Below are 15,592 nucleotides of genomic sequence, written 5' to 3' on the forward strand. Positions count from 1 at the left end.
AGGTTGCTTCTGGGCCCCAGGTCTTAGGTCCCATCCCCGCTACATGCACACATATCTCAGTTCTATTTTTCTTTTCTTACTCCCACTGGGGTGTGACAAAGATAGAAAGCACAGATAACTTTATTATTAGCATTCAGACTGAATACTTCATTGAGGAGGACACAAGGCTCCGCATGTCAGTGATTCATTATTTTTTCATGGAAGCTGTTGTTTCTGTGATTCCTTAACGGGTTGTTTCTGTTGCTCTTTCCCCTCCCCTGCCACGGCATCCTAGCTGTTGCTATGGAGAGGGTTACGGATAAGTAAAGCCAAATGAGGTCACTCACTGTCATATGCACATGGGACCTGCCTGCCCACTGCTGCTACTAGGGCCATTCTGTTCCTCTCCCTGCATTTCCCTTCCATTTCTGGAGACGGACAGCTATGGACGGAGTTAGGCAAAAATCAGCAAAATGTGGGTGGGGGTGGAGCTGTTGTTCGTTTTTAGTAAATCTGGAGTTTCATTTTGGTTTATATAGAATTTGGGGAGCAAGTTTTTCCTGCCACAAGTTCCTTTTTCAGGTTGATTCTTCTATAAATGTAGATAGACTATGGACATTTTGACCTATCCCCAGTGTTGGGTTTTTGTTCAGGGTAATATATTTTGTAGGGTTTTGTTTTGTTTGTTTTTTTGTTTACATGGTGGAGCAAGAAGCTTAGGGAAGAGACCTGGCACAGAGCAGTTGGGATTCGGTTAATCTGCTTAGAAATACATTAATCGTGGGGATCAGATGCTGTCAACAATACTCTCTGCCCTCGCCATGTTTCCCTCTCGTCCGTTCCCACCCTCTCCGTCTGTTCCTACCCTTCGCCCTTCTTGTCCTATTTCCAGGCTGTGAAAGTCAGTGGGTAATGAGGCACAAGGAGATTAAAGGCAAATTAACAAATAAAATATTAATCCGAGATCTAAATGGAAATTAAAAAATGTGCTTTAGGATATTTATTTAAAAGACAGACACACATACAAAAAAAGCATGCAATTTTAGGCAAAGTGGATGCAATCATAGTTTTCCTGGAAAGTGCTTAGGCAACAGGCAGTTTGCAGCAGAAAACTAAATCCTCACTGTTTACCTCTACAGAAGGTTCAGTGCAGGACAGAGTTATTCTGTTTAAGTCTCTTCTTTTGCCTGCATTGGTGTGTTACATTATCCAGGTTTAGCATCCAGTCAAGGCAACATCAGACCACCTTTGCTTCAGTGGATTTTTCACTTTTGAAAGGAACTGATGACAAATATGGAGGCCCTTAGAGCAGGGACGACTAAGTTGTGGCCCTTCATATGTTGCTGAGCTGCAACACCCCATCAGCCCCTTGTATTCACCTTGATGATAGGGTTAAAGTGGCATTTTGAAAGCACCTTGCAGGACATTAAAGGGTATGTTTACAAGAAGCTACAGGTGCCTAGCACAGAAAGACTGCCTGTGCACAGATGTCATTCCACCAGAAGAGAAACGCTGAGTTAAGCAACTTTGCAAATTCCTGCATCTTGGCTTCATCCCAGAAAGAAGCAGCAATAAGCCAATAATAACCTTCACTTTAGCATGTGCCTTCCAATTGGCCCAGCATACTAAAGCTGCACTGCTAGTGACATCACAGGAGACTTGACATTAGACCCCCCAAACAGCATAGTTCAACCCGTGAACTCTGCAGAGAAAGCGGGGGGGGGGGGGGCAGAGAACCAAAGGAAGAAGGGAAGAAGTTGGCTTTAGTACAAGATTGCTAAACCAATTTGGTTGGGAACAGGATATAGTTCACACCTTTACACAAAGGTTTTCATTATGTGTCTAAAGATTCTAGTTTTCCATGTGTGGTTGTTGTTTTTTTAAAAAATAAAAAATGCTGCTGTTATCTTTCTGGCTTTTGCACCTCCCCATTCCTGCTAAAAACAGTGACAAAAACATGGCTAGATGGAATACAGGAGGAAATAATTAAAAAGTAGGTACTAAAGTTGCAAGGTGTTTTGTTTTGTTTTGTTTTTTTAAATCTCCTTAAGCTGTATGTCAGTTGATTGAATGAGTGCATGGGAGATTCAAGATCAGGGCTTGTATACCTGGAAGTCATCAAGTTCCTGAGATTGGCAGAGACAAATTTCTTGATCCTCGTGCATTTATATTTGTCATCTTCTGTATATAGCACATCTGAGCTGAAAATTTTGGTTCAGCTTTTTACCTAAGAAAAATGACAGGAGGTAGCAGGGAGAAATGCTCCTTGAGGTGAGAAAAGTTTTTAAAAATTAATACCAGATGTCTGTTTCCTGTGAAACATAGCATCCTGCTTTATACCAAGTCAGAGACCACTCATCTGCCTTGTTCAGTATTGTCTACCACTGAGCCTCTTGGGCTTGCCGATTAGAAGGTTGGCGGTTTGAATCCCCGCAACGGAGTAAGCTCCCTTTGCTCTGTCCCAGCTCCTGCCAACCCAGCAGTTTGAAAGCATGCCTGTGCTAGTAGATAAACAGGTACCGCTGTGGCGGGAAGGTAAACGGCGTTTCCATGCGTTCTCATTTCCGTCAAGGTGTCTCATTGCGCCAGAAGCGGTTTAGTCATGCTGGCCACACGACCCGGAAAGGTGTCTGTGGACAAACGCCGGCTCCCTTGGCCTGAAAGCAAGATGAGTGCCGCAACCCCATAGTCACCTTTGACTGGAGTTAACCATCCAGGGGTCCTTTACTTTTACCTTTACACCAGCAGTGTTCAGCCTTTTAATACCTGGGGCCCGCCTTTAGCCCAAACACACTTTTTAGCCATATATTTGAATGATAGTAGTGCTGTCACCCAGTGGAACCCAGCTGTTGAAGACCAATTTGCGAAAATGAGTGACTGTGGATATCCAAGGGTTCAGACAGTGGTTTTCTCCAGTTTTACCTGGAGATGCAAGGGATTGAATCTGTGCCACTTCTTGAATGCAAAGCTTGAGCTCTACCATTGAGCTATGCCTCTTTCCATTATGCATCAACTTTGAATGTATGAGTGACGTTGTTTATGAATTGGCTGCTCGGTTGACATGTCCAGTGTAACAAATAACCTTTTTTTTGGTATGTTTATTTGGTGAAATATAAGGCTAAGCAAAAAGATGAAAAAGATGATAGGATTCCTATACTTTAAAAGTCATGCAAAAAAGAGGGTTTCAGAAGATATAACTTTCCATGCACCTGCTAGAATTGCCTTTTCTACACAGCTGTAAAAAGTGCAAGAGTCCTGCCCTTTATTTTGCATCTGGCCACACTCTCCATGCTGATGCTGCTCATGGTCTGTCATTAGTTCTCTGCTCCACAATTCCCTAAACTTTTAAAGGTGTACCTGTCTCCATGTTGTGCTGCCTTCTCTGATGTGTCTTCTAAAAAGGCCCCCCTATCGGAGCACCCATCTTTAGCCATACTGCTAGAGCAAAACAACAAATCCCTGCTCATCTTGTGACATTTTCATTTATGTTCTAGCATGATGGTGCCCAGGGCATACAGAAAAGCTCATTAATTAACCCCCACGAGCTTCTGTCCCTGCCAGGCGTATTGAATCCATCCATCTATTCCATCTGGCAAAGGGAAACACACACATAATGTGAGAGCGTACACTGTGCAACCCAACAGTGCTGTAACTCATTTAAAGTAGCCCAGTCGTTAGCCTACTGTGCATGCCAGGGGGAAGGTGGATTGCCCAAGGATATATGGAGATGCCTCTGGGGTTTTACAGGTTTTGAACTAGAGGTCGCATTCTAAATGTTCACATCTGACACCAAAGCTCAGTGCACCTTTGGGAAAAGCCAGTGCAGGAAAGCCCGTCATAAACTACTGCTGCTACTGTTTTAATATACTGTCCTAGTCTATCTTAGTGTTGTTAGATTTAAGTTGTGGCTATTACATTGTTTATTTGGTTTTATTGATTTTACTGTTGTAAGCTGCCTTGAATATGCTTGGTAGAAAGGCAGGGAAAAATTAATGTATAATAACTAATGGAGGCGTTTATATTGTGGAGAGGTGGTGTGGTGAGGGAGGGCAGGGTCTCGTCATGTTTTTAAGCATCTTCTACATAAGAACATAAGGAGTGCCCTGGAACAGAGCAAAGGTCCAGCTAGTCCAGCATCCTGTTTTCACAGGAGCCAACTGGATGCCTATGGGAAGCCAGCAAGCAAAACATAACTGCAAAAAACACTTTGCCCCATTTGTTCTCAGGTTCCCAGCAACTGGTAATCAGAGACATTCCTCCTCTGATACTGGAGGCAGTATTCAGCCCTGATGGCTAGTAGCTATTCTTAGGGTTATCCTTCATGCATTTGTCTAATATCCTCTTAATGTCATCCAAACTGGTGGCTATGAGCAAATTCCATAGTTTACCCTGAGTACTTCCACATTGCCTATGTATTCAAGTGGAATTCAGTTGCATACTGGCAAATTCAAGTTCTGCAATTGAAGTTGACTTGATGCTCATGCAAAACAAACCCGCTTTCCCCTGGAAATCACACTTTTTGTAATAATGAATAATGGGAGAATACACTGGGAAGTGGGATAGCAAGGAGGGAGGAGGAGCCACTAATGGCATCTTGCCCTCTATGGCCTCCCAAAATGTGGAGTCAATACTTCTGTGTTATCAGAGGCAGCGGGTGTGCTGTGGGTGGGTGGGGGGGGGGGAAGGATTGCTTGGCTTTTGTGGTTATTAAAAAATGCAATGGAATGTGTGTGTGTGTTCTAAAGGCAGGATATTACTCTGGTCTGGCTTCTTTCAGCTCGTAGTTCTCCATTTTCAATTTGATATGATATTTCTTAATTTATCTCTTCCACTGCTATAGAGTTGCCACGTTCAGCCCCCGGGGAAGGCTGCATTTCAGCCTTAAAAAGCTATGATTCTGCATGCTGTAATTTTTATGCCAGGCTATGTTATCATTTTGGCATCCTACAGGATAAAAAAGAATATATATAAATATAAGGTTTCATTTTAGCATTACTAGGTCTGGTAGTTACTGTCAGTTCCCTGTGTAGCATGGACAAATTCTTGCAGCAATTTCTTGTTGACTATTTTTAATCTCCTTTTTTTTTTACTTTGGGAAGTTAACTTGTTTGTTGTGCAGCCCTTCTCTATGCTCCTCGATGCAGTAAATACTCTGAATTATACACATTGCTTGTTTCATTCCACTTTTCGAGGGGGGGGGGAGTATCTTCAAACAGCTTGCATCTATCAAAAATTTTAAAAGGCTTAATATTGTGCTAGTGGCAAGCACTATGCAAAAATGGAAACAAGACACATCGCCTGCACTTAAAAACTACAAAGACACACAAAAGGGAGTGGAAGGTAAGGGAGGAAGATCAGTTTGACAGCACCACAACAAAGAGATGACCCGAAACCAGGAATTTATATCTTCATGGGTCCAGGCTGCTCTTCCTTTTCTGGTGTTCTTGCTTGGATAGAAGTTGTGGAATTTACCAGTGGCTTTCAGTTCTCTCTGTGGTCAGCAGTTGAGACCAGACTGCTCTCACCCTCGCTGTGATATAAATGTGCTATGATGGTGTGATATCATTCATATATTTGGAAAATTTGTCTGGGAGATCCACACAGAGTTCAGTTAAAACCACTAAAAAATCAGGCATTCAGTTTTCTGCTTAAAAACTTGCACAAACAGTATAATCAGCATTAAAAACCCAATACAATTGCCTGTTCCAAGGGCAAAAAGCCAAAATTCCTGGAAGAATAAAATGGTCTTGACTTAACTTGGTGGTGAAAGGATCTTAATGTAGTCACCAGGTGAGATTTGTTGGGGAGGGCATGCCATCATCCAGGAACCACCATTGAAAAAGCTCTCTCATGATGCTCCAAAAAAAGTCTGTTTCTGTGATTTAGCATTTCATTTATGATAGGTAGCATATAGGATCACACTTGGCATTGTGTTAAAAGCATCTCTGATTAAAATGCAGGGGGCATCAGGTGGGGGATCTGATAATTATTGTGAGAGCAACAGGCATGGATAGAAAATTTAGGTCTTAAGGAAAATCCCTCCCCTGAAGATGCTATATGCATTTTGAGGCAATCTTTCATTAGTATCCAGCTCAGTGCAAGTTGTTTATATTTTTTAAAAAATGCTTCTATAATTTTGAGCCTTTAGGAATTGCTGCCCTTCCCTCCTCTTTTAAATAAGCCTCAAAGTTTTATAAAAGTGTTTCATAATTTTTAGATTAAATCACCTTAAATGAATACCTTAAAAAAGTTTTAGAAATTTTTAAAGGATTATTTTTAATCCTTTGCTTATAAGTAAGAGATTAAATGCAGGTTTTATTCTAAACTTTAGGAATATAGTATGCACTGTTGTGCATAAATCAGGGGAAGATGCCTCCCTTTTTATTTTGTTTTTATCTTTAACATGTGTTCCATTTTGTCTTAAAGATACTTTGTCATTGACTGTTAGAGTTGCCAGAACAAACTTTCTCCTTCCTGCTAGATTTCCCACCTGACGGGATTACTTGCCAGTAGAAAGCTATAATTTAGTTTCTGAATGGTCTAGAAATATATATTTAATTTATTCTTTTGCAGGTGCACTTGTTGCCCAACACACTGTTTACACTGAAATGTAGGCTTCTTGCTAACGATTGCACCAAACTCCCGTTGTTTATGCTATGACTTTACAATCTCTGTAGCACAGTTTCTGCTTCTTGGTCAATTTTATGTTGTCCATCCTTTGGCAACCAGGTGCCTTGCAGATGTTTTAGACTACAGTTCCCATCAGTCCAGCCCACATGAACTCCTCTCTGTCCATATATGATGAATCTACTCACTCATGAATCTCTCTGCCATTATGTGATGAATCCAATAAAACATCTATGGCAGTTGGGAGTTGTGGACCAAAGCATCTGCAGGGCACCCAGCTGGTGAAGGCTGATGTACAGCATGTAACCTTTCACGGTATTGTAGGATAAGAAAAGGAAATCATCATTTTATAGAACTGAAAAATGTGTTCACAGGTCAGCCAGCAGGCCTGCTATTTTGATTTCCAAACAAAATGGCTCAGTTGGCAGTATTAAGGGATGGAGTGAGGGGAAGAAGAGCTGTAACAAGTCAGGAGAGCCAAAACAAAATATGGTGCCTCAAAGAAGAAAGTATTGGGCCACAGGCAGAGCCTCACAGAATTGAGAGCAGGGGTGGGGAACCTCGGACCAGGGTACGAAATACAGCCCCCTCTCTTCTGTTTTGGACTCTCCAAAGGCCATGCCTCTTTCTTAGGCCACACTCCTCACTGACTCTGCTCCCTAAGTCCCCCAGCTCCCATTGCCTGGCTGGATTGTGTCCTTGATCTCTGATAATTCCTCTTGACAGCCTGGATGGAGAGAGGTACTCGGTGCTTCTGCCCTGCCTCCAGTCTACCTGGACATCCAAATGTATCTGTAATATTCAAATACAGCTTGCTTGTACTGTATATGCTGTTCTCATGGACAAAATGTAGTCATTGGCCATTCCATCAGAGCCCACACATGTTGTGTTGACACGTTAAGGCTTGGTGTAAGTATCCTTCCAGAGATATTGGTAGAGGGGCAGAAACACGAATTGAGTGGGGTGTGTAGGCATGCTGGCCGCCCTCTCCGCCATGCAGATGGACTGGGTCAGGAAGAGGCATTGTTCAGTCACTGTTTGGTCCTGTAATACTGTCTGGTTGACAACAGTGATACATAGGTCACCAATATGGGCTGTTGCTCATTTGTGGAATTTCCTTGCTCTCTAATCTTGTCAAAGGATGAGCCAGGGCACCATTTGGAGCTCTGTACAGTTTAGAAAAGGTCTTTTTATGAGATTCTCATGTTCATGAAATAGACAATTAAAAGCACAAGTCAATGCTCTGGCCCTTGCTTCCAGTGGTAGTTCAACGTCAGTACCGCTTTTAAATATACAAATATTCCTTGTTTGCATTTGGAGGTTGGAAGAGGAGCTGATGGACTCTAAGCGAGGCTGTTTAACTGCTCTGCTATTTTTTGTTTGTTTATCCTTTATGTGCTTTTCAAGACTAGCAATCAGCCTGGGCATATAATAAACTGGCACACCACTACATGCAGCCTGGGTTCCAAAGCAAGTGCCCTTCAACACATGCTTGCTATATTTATTTATAAAAATATTTGTATACCACAATTTCATTTAAAAGGAAATCAGAATGATTCACAACAATTTGTGGGGGGGCGTGTGTGGTAATTGCCTCCATACGCCTGACAGCAAAGAAGAATCTTCAGCAAACACTTGAAAGTCATAACCAGTGTTGTGATTAAAGGTAAAGGTAAAGGTACCCCTGCCCGTACGGGCCAGTCTTGACAGACTCTGGGGTTGTGCGCCCATCTCACTTAAGAGGCCAGGGGCCAGCGCTGTCCGGAGACACTTCCGGGTCACGTGGCCAGCGTGACATCGCTGCTCTGGCGAGCCAGAGCCGCGCACGGAAACGCCGTTTACCTTCCCACTGGTAAGCGGTCCCTATTTATCTACTTGCACCTGGAGGTGCTTTCGAACTGCTAGGTTGGCAGGCGCTGGGACCGAGCAGCGGGAGCGCACCCCGCCGCAGGGATTCGAACCGCCGACCTTTCGATCAGCAAGTCCTAGGCGCTGAGGCTTTAACCCACAGCACCATGCCCCTATATTTTTTGGTGATAAGAGGGAGCAGAAGGTAACTAGACGCTGACCTCAAACAGGCCAGGGAGAAAGGAAATTCAAACCACTTTCGGTGGGTGTGGCTTAATGCATTAATGTGCTGGGTCATGGAGAAGAGATCACAGTTGCTCATTTTGCTGCTGTTGCACTGCTGCACACTAAGCTGTGGTTTGAGATAGCATATCACCTGAACCTGGGCTCTGTGTTTGTCTTGCTGCTTGGGTTTGCAGCTTGTGGTTGGTCTGGGAGAGATAAACCATGAGGCTGGTTTCAGGCAACATACTATGCCAAAACACTGCCTTAGCTTGCAGCAGGAAACTTGGGGGAGGAACACAGCAGCTGCGATCTCCTTTTGGGAAACCCTCAGCCTCACTTGTTCATTATGGTTTGGCTTAGTGTTGCGTGTGAAGCTACTCTGTGTGTAATATCTCTCTCCAATCCAGATTTCTTAGGGGTTCAGGTGCTCTGATATGCCCATGCAGCTACCCATATTGCTAGAGTTTCTCCACCCTTTTCAACAGAGCGAAATATTCCACATATCCATTTTGTCCCCTTTTGCCAGTTATATGATTCTATTTAAATTAATTGGGAAACACATAGAAGGCAGGGCTTTGGCAAGAAACGAGACTGCGTGGCTTTCTTCTGAGTTGTCGGTTTAGTTTTGTGATGCTATTTTAGAAGTAAAGGAGAAAATCCTAAGTAAGGAATGCACCTCATTCCCAGCTTTGAAATGGAAAAGGCTATGCAGACTGCATGCATGACCATCGCTGATCCCAGGGTGTGAAGTTAATATCCAGGAGGGCATAACGGACCAAAACAGTGATCGTACTGGCATGTGTTCATACATAGATTTAATAGTTTCAGATCAGAACCTCCTTGTAGACATTTCATGGGAGTGGAGCATGAAGACATGTCTCACCATGTAAGCTCTTTAGTCCTATAAGAAAGCAGTGGATCCTGCAATTCTATATTCTCCACACTCCCACTTTCTCATGGTTGGTGCTGACTAAGGAATGTAATAAGATTTGCATTGGTTTCTGACATGTACAAGGAGATAGATTTCTCATTTAGAAGCTTTCCCTGCTGCTTCTTTCCATTTATTCTGCAAATTACACACATTGGCTGAGAGGGTGGCACATTCTGTTGACCACATAGCAGGACGGGATTGGCAGATGCATTTGTGCTTACAGTGCATTGCTATTCTGCATTTTTAATAATGCAACTCATTTACAAACCTTCCAAATGTAAGAATTTGGAATGAATTTTTAATCCCAAATTTAACATTAAAGTTTAACATGTATCCAAAGTTTCCAGTGAAGGAATTTACTCTTTGCTAGACTTGAGAAATAAAGCTGTTTACCCTTCAGGGCTCAGAGCTGGACAACGCTAAATGTCCTGCTGTAAGAAAACCTGTAGGTGGATTTTTGTTTCTGAAAAACACTTTGAATGGGAAATGAGAATTTCCCATACAGGGGATGGGACCCATTCCCTCCTACTTCAGCTGTGGACATATGAACTGCCTTGACTGATTAATCCAACATCCATCTGGTGCAGGAGTAGCCAACCTGATGCATTCCTGATGTTGTTGGACTCAGAGACTCATCATCTGAGCCAGCATGACCTATGGTCAGGGATTATGGAAACCAGCCTATACCCATGATGGAGTTGTCAGCAGGCTTCAGGAAAACGTTACAAAGGGTGGCTCTTAAAGGCTGGGGAAAACCAAAATGGCATAAAGAGCATGCTCAGAATGCTGCCTGGCTGTTGGTGGAAGGGAGTATGGAAAATTAGGCAGAGGAACTATCCTGGAGGAAGCTATGGTTGGATGGCCTGAAGAGGCGCATTCCACACTGCAAGAGTTTGTTGTAGCTTCTACTTATCATGGCTAATAGCCATTTGTAGGTGGCTGCTGAAATTTGGCTGATCCTTTCTAAAAAGCCATCTAAGCTCCTGGCCATCACCATATCTTATGGTGGTCAGTCTTCAGGTTCCCAAGATCTTTCCCCGGGGTTGTTAATGAAAAGGCTGCTGATAACTTAGCGTCCCCCACCTCCCCCAAATCCTCACTGTCTGGTTTATCGCCATTCCTCTCTCTCAGGATTCCCTTGCTTTGGTAAGGATTTAAGCATCACTATTTCTAGAACGCTTGCAGAAGGTACTAAGGCCCAGCACACAGCTTGCAGGTCATTTGGCTGGTTCAGTTTTCTTGTTGCACTAGCTAGCTTCAATTGTTTGCTCCTTTTGGCATTTCACACAGTTACAGGAAGAAGTCAGGCCCCTTCCCGGCAAGCACAGATGTTGCCTTGTTTTCATGCCACTCTTCTGAAGCAACCCCATGCCCCAACCAATTCACTACCCATACCTTTTGCTCCGATTCACGGCCAATTCTTTTGGCCCTGGCACTGCCTTGGCCAGGTCATGAAACCATGTTTCTCTTCTTTCCTGTGGGAGCAGAGAATCAGAGCCTGACAAATTCTACCACATAGATCTCCTTCAGCTGGAATATCTCCATTTTAACCTCCCCCCCCCCCGCATGTTTGAATGGAGACAGATATTTTTTTAAAAAAAGATATATTGTTCATGTGCTGATTGCAGTTTGTTTAATTTCGAGCTATGGGTAAAGGCAGAATGAGCTCCCTTTGTTTTTCTGCATCTACTTTGGGTTATAAAGGCTTACTGTAGTTCTCTCCTCCTTAATTACTTGGCAATTGGCATAAGGAGTCCCTGAGGAATATCACTGAGAAAAACTTGCTGAAAAACCCATTCCCACTCCCTCTCCTCCCAAAGTTGAAATGTTAAGGAAATAGAGGTTCTACTGCAATTTCCTTTTTTCATTTAGAATGTATTCCTTTGTTTAGCTCACTTTGTACCCTAAGCCTTCAAGACAGGGCAGAGCAGGACTGGTTGTAAATCCACATTATAGATTAGCCATCGGAGTGCTTGATACTTTCAAGCAGACCTTTATTTGAGCCATGACACAGTCCCAGAATCTGCTTGCCACATGTAAGATGTGTTGTCACCCATATTTGACAACAGTGAGGACTTTTGTTTCCCACTTGTAGGATAGCTAGAAGGGAGGGTGCCTTCCCTTCCATAAAGTTTAAGTTTGTCCCAAATGTAGGACCTAACCAAGCCCAGGTCCTCAACACACCCAATTCCTATTGATGGCTATGGAAATAACACAAGACACAGAAGATACACTGATAAAGTTGTATGACAGCCACACATTCTGTCTTGTAGGTGATTTGAAATAAAGATTTGTGTGTACAACCCACTTTTGCTTTTTGGCAAACTTTGCCATATTGATAATATAGTAGTAGAAATCCCAAGTTTTGATATAGCATACATACTAGATTAACAGACCTAGTTGATTTGGGATTGAATATCTAAGAAGATAGGAGAAAGATTACAAACCCAAACCAGTGTATCCTCCCAGAGCAGCTTTTGTGTGTGTTTGTCTCTAGATTGCAAATGCACTCCAAAAAGATAGGAGATCCCTGCTGTAGATATTCCCAAACCAGAAAAGGAATAGGAATACTCAGATCTTCTGCCTGTTTTTATCAGATACCATTTAATGTTCACCAGTGACAGTCTTAACAGAAGCTTCACCCATTCCATTAAAGCAGCCCTATCAGGCTCCTCCCTTGATGCATCCTCCTAGCATTAGTCCTTCATCAGGCTACAGAAGAAGGAGAAACATACTAACTTGTGTTTCCTGGTGCCTGCATTGCTTTGCCATGTCTAAAGGGGAACATTTCCATTCTTCACAAGGCAATATATGCCATCTGCCCCAGCCTTAGGAAATTGCACATCTCTTCACCAGAAAAGCTGCAAAAGTTACTCATTAGACACATAGGAGAAGCAGAACATGAAGCACAAGCCAAGCCTTGCTGAAATAGCTCTCAGAGATGCTCCCAGTCTTATTTGTCTGAAAATATAGGTTTGATAACTTTCAATGCAAATAATGTTTGACTAAAGACCGAACATTAACAAAAAAGTAAGGAAGAAATGATTTTAAATAAACCACCATATTTTAATACATAGAATCAAATATGAGTTGAGACATTTGTGCCTGTTTCTTATATTTGAAAGCATTTTTGTGTATTAAAGATGTATGATGAGGTCACATGTTCCCATCCTAAGCTTCTGTTCATGTAGCCTTCTTTTAAAACTTTCTGAAGCATTTAGTTGACATTTTAGTGGCTTGTCGTGTGTCATGAGGAAAACATATGAACAAAATGGTCTGGTCCTTTGGGATAACTTTTAGATGTATAACAGGTATAAATAGAAAGTTCAAGCATTATTCATTTATGGAGCTTATTAAGGAGAAATATGTCTTAAAACTAAGAATTTGAGGATGATAAAAATGGTTTTACACTGGTGTGTGTAAAGAGACTTGGAAAAAATGTCAGGCCTTTTCTGGATTTTTGGATGGAGGGAAGAGAGTGGGCAAGCAGGTCATGCTGTTATTGTGAAAACAACACACGAATTCTGGTCAAATAGGCAAACCTGAGGTCACAGGCAGGTGATGTGTTAAGAATAGAGAAGAACCGTAAAGGATGAATAAAGCAACAACAACAGCAGGAAAAGAAGCTGGAGGAACTGCATAATCTTGAGGATGGAAGGGACAGAGAAATATAGAATAGATGCACCAGGAATGCTGAAAAGAGAGCAAACCTCAGGGGCTATGGATGTGAAGCAGGAATATGATGTAAGTTTCAGCCAGGACTTAAGCAGCAGATAGTGCTGAATTAATTCACACAGCATAAATTTGTTCGTTTAATACAGTGGTACCTCGTGTTACGTACTGTCCCCCTTATGAATGCTGTGGGTTACGCACTCCGCTAACTCGGAAGTAGATGCCCCTTGTTGCGACCTTTGCCCTGGGATGCAAGCGGAAGTTGCGCTCTGGCGGCACGGCAGCAGCAGGAGTCACCATTAGAGAAAGTGTGCCTCATGTTACGAGCGGTTTCCTATTACGAACGGGGTACCACTATATGTCAAAGTGACTGTTTCCTATATTTATATTGTATTTCCTGTATTTATATTGTGGTAGATTTAAACCAGGCATGTCCAACTCCCAAGAGACTGCGATCTATTGCCAGTACAGTCATACCGCATGTTACGTTTGCTTCAGGTTGCGCGTTTCCAGAAGTACCAGAAAGGATTACTTCCAGGTTTCGCCGCTTGTGCATGCGCAGAAGCAGCGAATCGCGACCCGCAGACGCAGGTACCGTTCTGCTCATGTTGCAAATGGGCCTCCGGAACAGATCCTGTTCGCAGCCAGAGGTACTACTGTATAAAAAAAAACTGGCAGTGATCTACCCATTGTCATTGGAGGGAGGAGGAGCATACGTGGGGTGGGTGGATTGCCCAGAGTTGTTGAGCTTTTTTTTAGGAGGGAAGTGCCCAGAGTTGTAGAGCTTGTTTGGAGGGATTGCACACAGAGTTTTTAAGCTTTCCCCCCCATAACTTTTTGTACATGATAAGGATCCCGTGATCTACCAGGAGCAGCCAGGGATCTACTGGTTGGACATCCCTGATCTAAACTATAGTATAGGAATATACTGAATCACAGTTAGAGATATTAGAAATGAAATTTGTGACCCTCCAGGTGTTGTTTAACTCCAAATCCCACCAGTCCCAGACAGCAGAGACAAAGGTCAGGAATTGTGAGAGTTGCAGTCCAGCAACATCTAGACCGCCACAGGTTCCTCATACCTGGTGAAAGGGCATCAAGGCCACTAGTTTTTAACAAAACTGTGCACTGCAATTCTCCTTTTCTGGAAACTGCACACTATTTGAGGATTTTCAGTGGGCATATCAGTAATGGTGGACAAGCTTCCTTGAAAGATGTCTTGCCCATCATTAATGAAAGTTCCTTTGAATTTTATTCAGAGTTGTATCAGGATACGACTTCATTAGCCGATGATACCAGAGTGGGTTACGAGTAAAGCAAAAAGCTCAATTAAAAACAGTAAAATAAATAAAACAAATAAAATTTAACTGCAGTACAATAAAACAGCATGCTAACAATTTTCACACACTAAATCAGCACCCAGAAAAAGATAATAACTGGCTGAATAGGTAAGTTTTCAGCCAGCAACTAAAAAGTAAATGATGGCAGCATCTGTACCTCCAGGGAAAAGGAGTTTCACAGTCCAAGTGCCACCACAGAGAAGGCCCTGTGCTGACTCTAAGTCACTGTGCACTGAGCTTGCCTCATCGATAGGACCACAGGAAGGGCTGCTCTTAATGCATGCCCTGTGCTGTTTTAAAACATCTTTATCATTTATTAGTCACTATTCAATTCAGTAAAATCAAAATACTTTGGCTTCACAGAATCACAGCAAGGTCCCTGCAGAAGTGGCCAGTTAAAACGTTTTAAATGTAGACCTTGGGGGCTACAAACATTTCATGTCATGGATACCACAGTGGGGAAGTCATTGCAACTATCAATAAACATTTACCGTATTTTTCAGTGTATAAGACTAGGCTTTTTCCCTTTAAAAATAATGTCAAAAAGCAGGGGCGTCTTATACATGGGGGCATCTTATAGATGAAAAAACTGGTGTGTGTGTGTGTGTGTTTTAAGTGACAAGTTGAGGGTGTCTCTGAGGCCACAAAACTCCTTTGGCGGTGGCAGTGGGGCAAATGTGGCCCATGGTATCTAGGTTTTCATTTAGGATAACAATGGAGTTTAGATGTATAAACCATGATGGCAAAGGAATGCCATGCTACTTTATGGGAAGTTGGGGGGGGGGTACTCAAAAATGGTGATTAGTTAACCTATGAGAATGAATACTAATTATATGCCAGTGGTTTGTTTGTTTGTTTGTTTGTTTGTTTGTTTGTTTGTTTATAAGCTAAAATGCAAAATACACCATAGTGCCATGATGCCTAAAGTACATGAAACAGCATTAAAATAGTATGGTTTATAAGAAAATGA

The 15,592-nt window shown here is 42.5% G+C and overlaps 1 protein-coding gene across 1 annotated transcript in view; it reads left to right on the forward strand.

The window, feature by feature from the left end:
* Positions 1–15,592, forward strand: part of IGSF11 (immunoglobulin superfamily member 11) — a 167,228-nt gene that overhangs the window by 120,595 nt on the left and 31,041 nt on the right. The window lies entirely within an intron of this gene.

Source organism: Podarcis cretensis (genome assembly GCF_951804945.1).
Source record: "Podarcis cretensis genome assembly, chromosome: 4".
Classification (NCBI taxonomy): domain Eukaryota; kingdom Metazoa; phylum Chordata; class Lepidosauria; order Squamata; family Lacertidae; genus Podarcis; species Podarcis cretensis.